Genomic DNA, 12876 nt, shown 5'->3' with positions numbered 1-12876 from the left:
GTGAATGTCTCCCTGGAAGGAGTGAGCTGGACCCTCATGGGGCATTAAATGTGCAGCACAGCCCTGGAACTGTGGGGTGTGTTTTGTTTGCAGCATTTGTTATTCCATGGACCCCAACCTGCAGTCTGGCACTCACCGATCCACGAGGGGCAGTGGTGCTGCTGCAGAGCCCAGTGCAGCAAAGGAGGGGAGGACTGGAGATGTGCTGGGTTAATTTATTTAATCTGAATTATTATTCCACAGGTGGCTGAGCTGGCATTTCAGGAAGTTCAGTGCCGTGGTCTGTGGTTTGATACCGGGTGTTTCCACAAGCAATGCGAACACGGATGACTTGCGGGCGTCATTAAATGTTTCATCCGGTCCTGTCAAACAAGCAAAGTGGCTGCAGGGGGACACCCCACGGTGCCTGTTAACCCAGCTCTGCCTGTGGTGCTGCCCCTGGCTCTGGTTTGGGCTGGCTGTGCTTTGTGAGCAGCTGAGTGCCGGGGGGTGCCTGCTCCGACCCCGCGGGTGCCCCCGCCAGCCCGGGCTCCGTGCAAGGAGTGTCAATGGCCAGCCAAGGTTTCTCACTGGGCAAACGATGTGTGGCCAGCTGGAGTTCTTCAGATCAATAACTCAGTGACAGGCAGCTCGAGCGCTTGGAAGCAGCGATGGGCCCGGCACGGTCGTTCCGCGCGTTGCAAAGGATCGAAGAACACTGGGCCGGAATTGCTGAGCTCCATCACCGTGTCAGGGCTGCAGGGCTGAATATTAAGTGCTGTGGGAGAGTGGGGCCACGTGTGGCCTCGTTGACAAGTGAAAAGGAATTGCTGAAATCTTGGACTTGCCAGCTGCTGGGGAAGGGACACGGGGGCTGGGACCAATTTCCACCAGAGCGCTTGGTCACCACCTCACCCGTACTCTGTCCTGTGTTCTGGGACAGAATCATAGAATGGGTTGGGTTGGAAGGGACTTTAAAGATCATCTCCTTCCAACCTCTCTGCCAGTGGGCAGGGACACCTCTCAGTCCCACAGGAACTGAGATTCCTAAATTCCCAGAGAAATAAGCCCTGGGTAGAGGATGCAATCCTTCTACATTGCAGTATCTGTTGTGAGCAGCAGGGAATTTGCTTGCCTTATGGCCAGGATCCACAGGAAGCTCCTTTTCCACTTAGGCTGATGATATTTGCTGTGCAACAGGACAATATTTAATCTCTATCTGGGCTTTTCTTCACCCCCCCTGAAGAAACACCTCTTATGCTCATGTTTGTGGAATTCAAATGCTTGGTGAGTTGAGCACAAATATCTTGTGGCACAAAACTAATGTAGAGCTTACAGAGGAGTTCTTTATGATTTTATTCCAGATCATGCATTTAATCCAGTGTAGCTGGTTTTTAAATGCTGCCTCTTCTAAAAGATATTTAAGGTAATTTCGATCTTGGACATGTTCTGGCCAAAGAACAAATAAAGGGGCAATACCTGAAACAGTTAAATTACTGATGCAGCCTGGGATTCCTCTCTTTCCTTTTGCATTTTATTTATTCTGATTGCTATTCTATTAAAAGCTCCTGATGGTTTTAAAACTTCAAATTGTTGTCTTTGGGAAGCAAATGCCTGGGGAGCAATTTTAATATTGCTTTTGCTAATTGCTGGGAAGTGAAGGTTAAGCAAGATAATCAGGTTGGGTAGAGCTGGCAGATGACAGTCATTACAGACAGAAAAGTCTGGTGTCAGTTGTGGGAAGGTTTAGTGAAGCAGTAGTAAAACCAGCACAATGTCATTAGAGTCTTTATAGGAAAAACATTTTGGAAGCCGGCTCTGAATCCCAGTGATGTCTGTGCAAACACTCCTGCTCACTTTTAAAGCCTGAATAAAATCCAGGATGATTGCTAAGCTACTCATAATGTCTCCAAGGTCAGAAGAAACTCTCTGTATGGGCTTATCTGTGTAAAAGGAAAAAGAAAACACTCCACCAAAAAGCTAAACTAACCCTGATGCCTAAAGAAACAACATAATAAAAGCCAGCATAAAAAGGGAAGTTTGGGTAGTGAAATTGGGATGGAAGGTGTCTTTTTTTCCCCATGGAATGTGAGCATCTCTGCCGAGCTCAGCAGCTGAAACAGCTCCCCTGAACACGTGTTGACTTTTGTCCTTCAGCTGTTTTGTCTTCAGGCTCTATCTCTATGTATATCCCCATAATTCAATCCATATTTATCAGTTTGAGTTCTTGCAGCCCTTTAACAGATGCCATGTGCCTGTGAACAAGGATTTCTGTGGCAGTGCCTCCCGTCCCTGCCCCAGCAGCCTTTACTGACGGATCTGGCGGTGTCATCGTCCCGCTCCCGGAGCCAGAGGGGGTTTGTGCAGCTCTGCAGGGCTTTCTCCTTCATTTTGGATGCTTTGCCTGTGTGTTGTGCACCTGTACAATGTCAAACACGTATTGCCCACAGCAGCATTTAATAGGCTTCCTGATGTCGGTGGAAAGTCAATAACTCGAGATCTTAATTGCAGGACACGTCTGGGCGCTGCCTCGCCGACGGATCTTTCCTCGTCAAATAACTCCAGATATTTGGAACAAAACTAGGATATTGTTTTCTGCATGACCCCAGGAAACAAAACTAACACTGTGAGATGAAGGGCTCTGCAGTAATGTTCATTTTTCTGGAGAAAGAGCTCCAAGGTGGGTCCTTTTCTCGGTAAGATAAACATCTACCAAATTATTCCAATAAGTCCATTTTGTAGGATAAAAAGAACAGTATTTGAGGATTCTGATTTGTGAGATCAGAAAGGAAAAGGTGATCTATAGACAAAAACACAGATTAAAAGCTAAACTCCTCCTTATGAGATGAATGCAAAACATCCCAGTGTGGTGTGTTCCCTTAATCAGTCAACAACTGAATGTAGAGCTGAGGCTCAAATTCTCTCCCCTGATTTTCAGAGCCCTGCACTGGAATTAATCTGAATTAAAAACTTTGGACTGTATTTAATAGAAGTGGGGTTTGCTGAAAATGCCTGTAAAATGGCTGTTAGTCTTTCCATGCTGCTCAGGTAGTGATGGTACCTGCCCTTTTGGTTTACAGCTGGAATCTCAAGTAAGTGAGACCCCAGGGCAAAATTAATATGTGTAAGGTGAAAGTCTGGATGCAGCTGGTCATGGCAGGGAGAGCCAAGAGCAGAGCCCCGACCTCCAGGACAAACATTCTTTCCTTTGCACACCTTCTGAATCCAGAATTAATTGTGATTTTAGGAAAAAAATAAGACTTTCTGAGAGAGCAATAGCCAGACCTAAATCCAGCTGTTGATGTGGCCAGCGATTCTGGGCTCTTGACCCCCAGCATGATGCTGGCAGAGCCATTCAGCCCAAAAGATGGCACTATTTTTCTATTTCACTGTACAGCAAATTCCCTCTCCCAACCAGACTCATTCACTATCGAACCTCCCTCAAAAAGACAATTTTTCTGAGGCTTTACATACAGTAAAGTCCATTATTGTGAAGGCCAAATTGCTGCCAAAAAAAGCCTTCAGCTAAAAATGTATATCTATAAACTAATAACACATCATCCTGATGAAAAATAACAAACAGGGAAGGCGTTTTTCTCCATTATTAATGGCCAATGTTTGTTATATTGTTGTGTTTAGTCCAAGAAGCCTTGATAGAGAGAGGCAGCTTTTCAACATGAGTGGCACTTCAACTGGCATTTTATAAATTTTACAAAAAAAAAAAAAAAAAAAATAGAGCCCTGGAACATTTAAACTCCCTGTCAATATTAAAGAAGGGAAGCTGCAGGTTGTGAGAGAGGGAACTGTTGTGGGTGCTGCCATCCCAGGAAAAGAGAGGAAAGTGTGGGGTTGATCTGGGGTGGGAGCCCTGCATACCCCTGGGAGTCCTTAGCCTAAAGCCATTCAGGTATCAGCTAACACAGGCTCTAGGTCTTGCTGCAGGTGAAGGCTCAACACCCTCTGGTCACTCTAAAAGGCTCCTTCCTCTCCACAAAAGGCACGTGGATTCCCTGGAGCTGAGCACTGGTCCCACCTCACCTCTGCTTGCCCAGCTGGGAGCCCGGTGAGTCACTGAGGGTCAGCACAGGATTTAAACACTCCATCCCAGGGTGTTCCTGCTGTCCTGGACATTCCACTTTGGCTGCCCTTCTCCTGCCCAGGGAAACACCAGGAGTGGTGCCTGTGGAGCAGGACCCCTGGAGTGCCCAGGGGAATGGGATGGTCTGGTCCTGGAGGAGCAGCTGGGATGTTGAGATTCCTCCAGCCTGGCTGGGATAGCTGATGGCAATAACTGCCTGTAACTGCCTGGGGCAGCCCAAGGAATGGAAAGGCAAAGCTGAAGGGAGCAGGGACACCAAGCTGAGCGATCCAAAGACACTCCTGTTCCCTGGTGAGGTCACTCAGCCCAGTTGCTTCACTGGAGGCAATAATACAGCTGTTTTGGGATCTGGCAATGTCTGTACTGCAGTTTATCAAAGAGGCCGAAAAGCTCAAAAATAGCAAAACAGCAGATGAAAGACCCCAGCAAAGACAACGAGATGAGAACAAAGTTCATTTCATTAAGAAAATGCAGGAATAAAGGAATAGAGCTTTTCAGACCAGCCTCATTAGAAGCCCAGGCAAATTAGTGGCATTATGGTTTATTAAATATTATTAAGCCAAGGACAAAAACCCTTCCTGCAGAATGGTTACAGCAATGGCAAAAAAAAAAAAAAAAAAAAAAGCTACAAGAAATAGTGTTCTCACTGAAATGCTGCCCTTTAACGTAACTGAGATCTCTTGGTTTTAGCTTTTTAAAAAATGAGACCATTTGCTAAACATAAATTTGGAATTGAACTGTTGGGCTTGAACATTTCAGCCAAAGATCCTGGGAGGTCTCATAAGTTCAGAGAAAGAGCAGCCAGCGAAAGTATTTTCCAAGAGTACTGTTGTGGGGAAGAGAATCACAAACAGATTTTAATTTTTAATTCTTTTTTTTCCTTTCTGGAAAGCTAAACTGCAGTGGCACATGTGGCAGTGCACATATCCTGATTTTATTAATGAAAATTAAGGGTGCAGACTGCGAGGTGGGCAGGGGGAGGTTCATCACCCTGAGCATCTCTCTGGGTTCCACGCTCAGCATTCCTTGCACACATTCCCTGTGTGCCAGCCCCTGATTGGGATGCAGACCTCCTCACTGCCCAGCTCCTGCCTCTACTCTGTGGCACACGTTGCAAGGGAGATAAAACAGAAGTAAAGATCTCTGGGCCAGCTGATTGCAATGCAAACTCGGAGCCATTTGGCACAGACCCCGGCCTCGGGCACAGAACTGTTGTCAAGAGAGAGAAAAGGGAGAAGGGGTTTGGGTTGCAGATGTTTCCTAAGAGCAAACTAGACACCATAAGGCTGGTTTTGGGCACAGAGGGCAGGGAAAAAAACTGCTGTGAAGTAAGTTAGATTAATACATGTGAAATGTCATTCTTTTCAGCTGATTCTGGCTGACAATGCCCCACCAAATCTGGAGTGGGAAGGGGGCAGAGGGCTTACAGCTTGTTGCTACACAAACTCCAACCCAAGCCAAGAATGGCACCATGAGTAAGTAGTGATTATTGTTATGGTCACCACACAAGGACATAATTCCTGCCAAAGACTTGGACAGCCTTTTCTCACACATGAAGCTGCAGTGGGATTTTCAGGTTTTGTGTCCCACCAGAGTCGCCTTCTGTGTGACCCAGTGCATGAGAGGGAGCCTGGGCAGGCTGGCAGGAGTGGGAGTTAGCAGGTGATGGAAAGGAAAGCCCATGATTTGTCAATTTGTTAAAATTAAGCAGTGTTGTTGGTGTGTTCAAAGCTATCTGCATGTCTGTGGATGAAAAGTCAAGATATTACCATGCTGTCAGAGCCCAGAACCCATCAATGAGCAACCTGGGCTTCTGAGCAGCCTGCTCCAGTGGAAGGTGCCCCTGCCCATGGCAGGAGGGTTGGAAGGAGGTGGTCTTTAAGGTCCCTTCCAGCCCAAACCATTCAGTGACTCTCTGAATGGAGTACCTGCTGCAGCTGATGTGTGCAGTGTGAGCCTTCTGGGGTTTCCCTTTGCAGTGGGAGTGGCCTCTCAGGGCATCTCCTGTGGAGATGACAGAACTGGATGACTGCTGGGTATGTGCCACACTCATGTTGTGCCACTTTGTCCCCAGGCCACGAAGTGAAAGGAGCAGCTGGACACGCACACGGCCACGGTGAGTGCTGCACTGGGCTGGACATCTCGCTTGTGCTCTTGGTTGTTGCAAAGCCCAAATGAATTCTTACAGAGGCTGGCAAAAATAGCCTATTTGGCATTCATTTCAAATCCCATGAGGTGCCTGTCTTCATTTTTAGGCACCTAAATACTTCTGCAAATCTCCCTCTTAGCGCTTCATGAGCTGGGGACTGATCTGGCACATCAAACTTCAGCTGAAACAGGCGCTCCTCGCTCAGAGCGCTTTCTAAAATGAGAAACAGAACTTCTCAGACATATGCTGAGGTCATAATTGCTCATACCAGTGAGAAAGTAATTTCTGGAGATATGCAGATTTTTATTTTTTTATTTTTAATGTATTTTCAAGGGCTTTGTTTGCAGTTATGTTTTCATTTATGCTGAAGTGAGAGGCAGGAGAGATTTCTATCAGCAGTAACACATAAAGCATTTTGGGAATTGTTTGGGTCAAATAATTTCGCCCTTTTGTTAAATGATGCTTTAGGAATATTATCACATCCATTGCTTATATTAGCAATCTGTTTATCCAGGTAACTGAGAGGCAAATGTAGCCTGCTGGCTTCTCAGGAAGACAAAGACAGAGTGGAGGGTGTTTATATGATCCTGCATATAAATGACTTATTTATTTTGATAAGATATTACTGAAATCCCAAAGAGAGATTGGAGATAGAGCTGTAAAATACCTGCCCCCACGAAATAATGCCCACTTTCTGAGGGGGTGCATGTTGGTCGTGCCAGTCCAGAGGGGTGGCTTGGGTAGATGGATCACCTGCATCTGAGTGGCACCGTGGGCACATCCTGATACCCCTCCACACTGGGTCTGGGTGGTGCAAGGGCAGCTGTGCAGGGCCTTCCAGCCTTCTTATTTCTGGATTTTAGTTTTTTTCTTGCACTGATCAGCATTGCAGTTGCTCTGCTCTTGAGGTGGGATCTGGGCAGGTTGGGGTTTGCTGGGCTCAGGGCTGGTGGTCCTTAATCCAGGTCATTTCCACCTTGGCATCTCCACTCTGGTGAACGCAACAGCAGTGCTGGGAGAGCTCTGCCCTTCAGTTGTTTCTGAGTATTTCGAATGCTGATGGAAGCAATGCATAATGGGTTATTAAGTTTGTTCTAAAAAAAAAAAAAAGAGAAAAAATGAAAAAAAAAATCTCACTGAGAATGAAAAATTGCTTAGAATCTGCTGTCAAAACAGCAATGCTACAATGCCACTTCTGCAATTACAGGGATCGTGCCTGCATGAGTGATGAGACTTTTACATACAGGAGAAATAAGAAAAAGGTCTTTTAAAACACAATTTAGTTTTACTTCATAATTATGTGGAACCAGAGTGATGCATCATGGAGATACCCCTTTGCTCAAGTATGAAATTGTTTGAACATTTATTTTTATCCAGAAGCAGTGCCATGAGCAATGCTTCAGAATGCTCTGAATTGACTAGAATTATATTAGTCATATCTTTATAATAAAGACAGTAATTTATGCAGGTGATTTAGAAGGTTTTGATTCTCATCTCTGAAGAGCTGAAGGGTCAAAACATAAATTAGAGCAGCACATGGCAGTGCAGAAGAGCCAGGCTGTGTCAGTGCTAACAGTGCCAACATGTTTTAGTAAACTGTTGAACTGTTGTGTGGAATGGAGAGTTTGCACACCTGGAAGAAGCCATCATGAAATAAGTGACAGGACAGAGGAATTAAGTCATAAAATATTCATTCTGGGAGCCCGAGCCACAGCTTGGCATCACAGCTTCTCAGAGCAGCAGAGACAGCGTCACTTTTCGCAGCCTTGTCTGAAGAAGTTGAACCCGGCTTTTGCCTGACTGGAAGGTAAAATGTTCCACACAAGGGATTTTAAGAGTTACTGTTTGCAGAGAACTTAAAATAATTCACATGAAAGGTAGTGAAGAGTGTAAACAGGACCATTATTCTGCACACCACTGTGTAAAAGCTGCAAATTGCCTTTTGTCTGGAGTGAAACAGCCTGTACTTCCCGTTCCCACTGGCTGACTGCTGAGCCTGCACCCCAAGCCCACTGTCCATAATGCAAATAATAACCCCAGGGAAGGGGTGTTACAGGTAAGCCTGCATTTCTTGCACTGTGTGCAATGCCATCAACACTTGATGGCCTTTAACTTTATTTTGCTGTTGTTACTCCAAAGCACAGCCTTGAAAATCCTTTTCACAGAATCGTGGAATCCAGGAATGGTTTGGGTTGGAAGGGACCTTCAAGATCATCCCAGTCCCGAGCCCCACCTGCCCTTACATCAAATTTGGGTGTCCTGGGCACTGCTGACACAAACATGTGAAGACAAGGGCATCTCAAAAGCACAGATTGCTTACTGACAGTATTGGATTGCTCGGTAACCATTTGCTTAGGGCAATTACTGCTAATTATTTAACAGAACTGGAAAAGCAGAAAAATAATCCATAAAGGCTACTAGGGACGCATTACTGTGTGATAATGGGATTTTACAACATAGACAAAAAGTACTCAGCTCTAAACGTGTCTGCAGATGTACAAAAAGAGATACAGGTTTTTGTTACTTGTGATATTCCCTGAAAAAACCTAAATATTGAACTGCCTTGTATAGAGCATAAGATTAGTTTTGGCTGATACTTATTTATGGAGGAAGGTCTTCTTGATAATTTAGCAAGTATGTAAAGTGCATCTAATTTTATTCCCCCAGATACACACACGAGGTTCTGTCTAAGCTAAAATTAGCTGAGTGTTTTTTGTCTAGACCATCTGTAGATGTAATTTTATCTTGCAGAGTACATACACACCCAATTGTGGCAAGTAATGACTTGAGCCTCTCGTCCCTTCCAAGGGACAGGGAGGAGAAATGCTCTGCTCTATTTCAGAGCTGTGGGTTGGAGTTTCCTTGTTCAGGGTTTCCTTCCTGCCAAATGACCCAAGCCAGGGTTATGGGGGATTGTGACTTTATTTTATTGTCCCTGCCCTTTTCACCTGCAAAAGGAGTGTAATGAAACCTATTTAGACCACACAGCTGCTGTGAGGATTATTAAATTAACAGGGTGGGTAGACTGTCAGTTGAAAGAGAGTCCAGGTATTGACTGGTGTTAGTTCTGGGCTTTGCTCAGGTCCTGCCATTAATTAGGATGGCAGCTGGATTTGGGAGACAGCTTGACCATAGAAGCTGCAGGCCCAGCAGTGGCTAAGCTGGCCTGAACACGGGTATTCACAGGGGGGCTCTGCCCTGGCCCCTGGCCCTGTGGTGGGGAGAGATGTGACCCCACCCCACACCCACAGGGACCCTCGAGCCCCTGCTGGGCAAGACCCTCCAATAATGATGATAATCTTACATTTACTCACCCACAAGTCTTCCATTTGAATGGATCCCGTTGTGTTGACTCAACACGTTAGTTCTTTAACCTCCAGAATTATTCACAGATAACAAGACCTTCTTTAATTGCATTTGAGTCATAGAATTGTCCTTTTAATCAGCTTTGCATCTTGTGCTTGGGGCAGCTTGAGCTGCAGTGAAGGCACATGGCTTGGCTGGAGCAGGATGGTGACATGGCATCTGCTGGCTGCCACCACAGAGGAAAGCAAAGGACAAAGGAGCAAAAAAAGGTTCTTGGTTTGATTGGGAATCCTTGATAGAGGGATTTAACCAGGTAAATTTGATTTCTTTGTTTAAAAATCCTGTAATTAGAGATTTAATTTAATCAGTTGATGCTATCAGGTGTTTCCTAGGTAGCACTGTCAGATGCTATTGCTAGTCAGCATGTTGTCAGAGTGCTGCTGCTTCCTTCAGAAGGTTATGCAAAACAGCTGCGTTACCAAAAATAAGAAAACTGAAATGTTAAAATGCTGGGATTGAACTCAGCTCCCTGAGAATGAGACACTGAAATGCTTTTTATAACCTCCTGCTTCACTCTCTTCATATTGACTCACATCATTATGCAAATGCCATAAATTGCAATAAAATCAATTAAAGTGCTATTGAGTCTCATAAAAATATGTACCCATTAGTTTGCTGCTGAGACAGGATTTCTGCTCTTCCTGCTTTGGGCCAAGGCAGAGGGGAGTGCAGAGCACAAAGGCAGCTCAGCATCCCCTTCCCGTGGAGCGAGAGCCCGAGTGAGCAGCGTCCTGCTGCTGGAATCGCTCCCTGAGCTGGGAATGCACCAGCCAGGCTGGGCTGGGCAGGTGCCAGGGAGTCCAGCAGGGCAGTGGTGATCTGGACAGGGAGTTTTAACAAGGGTATGGAGGGACAGGACAAGGGGGAATGGCTGCAAACTCAGTAGAGTAGGATTAGATTGGATACACGGAAGAAATTCCTCCCTGTGAGGGTGGGGAGGCCCTGGCACAGGTTGCCCAGAGAAGCTGTGGCTGCCCCATCCATGGAAGTGTCCAAGGCCAGGCTGGACAGGGCTTGGAGCAACCTGGGCTGGTGGAAGGTGTCCCTGCCCATGGCAGGGGTGAGACTGGATGAGCTTTAAAGTCCCTTCTAACCCAAACCTTCCTGTGATTTCCAGACCTGATCCACAATCTGACCATGTAATTCAGCCTCTTCTAACCAGGAAACTGCAGCCCAGAGAAAGGATCTGAAGCACCTGCCTGCTGGGCTGCAAGGCAAGCTGTTACCAGCCAAAACTGGAGAGAAAATGAGGGTTAAGAATTAAGCCTTCAATCTTAGCCTAACAAATTGATCGGTACCGCACAAAAAGGATCAGAGCAAACCCTTAACCCCAGTCAGGCTAAAATTCTTCAGGAAACACTAAGTTTTGTTTTTCCTTAAATCCTGCTGAGGCAAATTCTACCCAAAAAAAACCGCCAAAACAAAACAAAAACAAAAACAAAAGAGGGCTCCACAGGATGCTGTGCAGTGTCTGGGCTTTACAGCCCTTCAGGGAGAACTCCCTTAGCCAAAAACTTCCCTGCCAGGCTGGGAAAGCTGATGCCTCTTCCTGCAGACCACAAGGACTACATTGCAACAGCATAAAAGCGATGCAGCAAATCACTGCAGAGCTCTGCAGTGCAGAACTGGGGCCATTTTTCTGTGCAAATCAGGCCAGCATGGACCTCGTTGGTACCTGAGCTCAACAGGATCCCCTGGTGAACTCTCCAGTATTGCCATGGAGAGAAAGGGAGTCTGGTTTTGTCCCAACATTTGGAAAGTATAGAGATCATGATACATTAGGAGATTACATCTGAAAAAGGAAAAAAAAATCAGCTGAAGGGAGGTTTATGTAAAATCTGTATGTGCCTCTAAGCTGAGAATGGAGTAATGTCCATTGCTACTTTACCAGCAGTAAAGTGCTACTTTAAAGGAATTTAACTTGAACATGATTTAATATGAAACTGGGTATCTACATTGTTGGATACAACCTTATCTTATTCAGATTTAACAAGACCTTAATGTGAGTGTCCGAGGCCTGACCCGTCTGAAGGGTAGTTTAGGAGAAAGTGCAATTGCAGTATAAATAATTCACTCTGGTGCCTTGGCTACCATTCACTGTAGCCCTTTTTAATACCCCATAAACTCAAATGTACCATGCTATTTCTCTCCGTTTCGAACTGCTCTCCCAGGGCCAGCAAATGGAACAGCACCACCAGACCATATGCTGTGGAGACCAGGGGGAGGATGGAATTGCAGCGGCGCCGACACGCGCGAGTTCTGTGATGAAATACAGCTCGTTCCTCCTCCTCTGCTGATGTGCTTGGAGAGACTTCAGCACCACAGTGACTGCCTGGGGTGCAGTGTCGTCTGGAGCGAGGAAGGAGAGCTTTCCCTGCGTGTTTTGGTGAGCAAAGGGCGTGTTGGTGCTTGTCCTTTCCTGTCCAGCTGCTGGGATGGGGAGGAAAGGAGCCGGTCCCACACGGTGGGCAGCTCTCCTTGGTCAGCGACTCAGGCACGGTTATTTCTGAAGTGCTGCTCTCACAGATCTGGCAGAAGGGTGGCAAAGTCTCCCTGCCCTGCTCCAGGTGAGTCTCTGTGCTCTGCTGCAGGCCCAGGCTGGGCTCTACACTGAGCTGGTCCCTGGCAGCCTCTGGCTGCTGGTGAGCCCAAGGCCACCACGGACACGTCACCTCTGAGAGGCTGACTCTCGTGGTGCCTACACCAGGTTAGTTAGCTCATCTTTGGAGACCAAAGGAAAGCAAATCCCGGGATGGCTGGCATCCCTACAAGGGACATCCGAATCCTGCAAAACACTCCGTGCTGCTTCTGACAACAGCATCGCTTTTTGTCACTTTGCTTGCTTTACTGTAGCTTTCCTGTAAGTTTTGGGGTCAGGTGGGTCCCATATGTCCCCTGACCCAGCGTGCTTTCCTCCACCCTGTGTCACAGGCCAGGAGAGGCACATCCTTCTGCCACAAAGCGATAAATCACCACTTCCTTCTGACTGTGGGGACAGTGGAAGGCACGGCTGATACCCTGTCATTGCTGGCTGGCAGCAGGTTTTTGGCAGTTGATGGAAGTGAGCTCTGTAATGAGTTAATGCCCCCTTGTTCATAAGCTTAGCATTAAACACGTGCTTAATAAATTTATTTTCTCCAAGTGGGGCTTGTGGTGAGTGACTGAGAGCTGGACTTTTCCAGGCTCTCTGCCTTCACTGGCTCTTGCTGTAATGCTGTGGAAAGTCATTTAAGTGTCTCCAGTATGTAAGTTTACCCATCTGTAAAATTGGGTATAATAAGGC

Source organism: Myiozetetes cayanensis, unplaced genomic scaffold (assembly GCF_022539395.1).
Source record: "Myiozetetes cayanensis isolate MyiCay16 unplaced genomic scaffold, myiCay2020 scf17, whole genome shotgun sequence".
NCBI classification, from domain to species: Eukaryota; Metazoa; Chordata; class Aves; order Passeriformes; family Tyrannidae; genus Myiozetetes; species Myiozetetes cayanensis.
The sequence above is the reverse complement of the archived record's forward strand: the minus strand, read 5'-3'. Positions refer to the sequence as shown.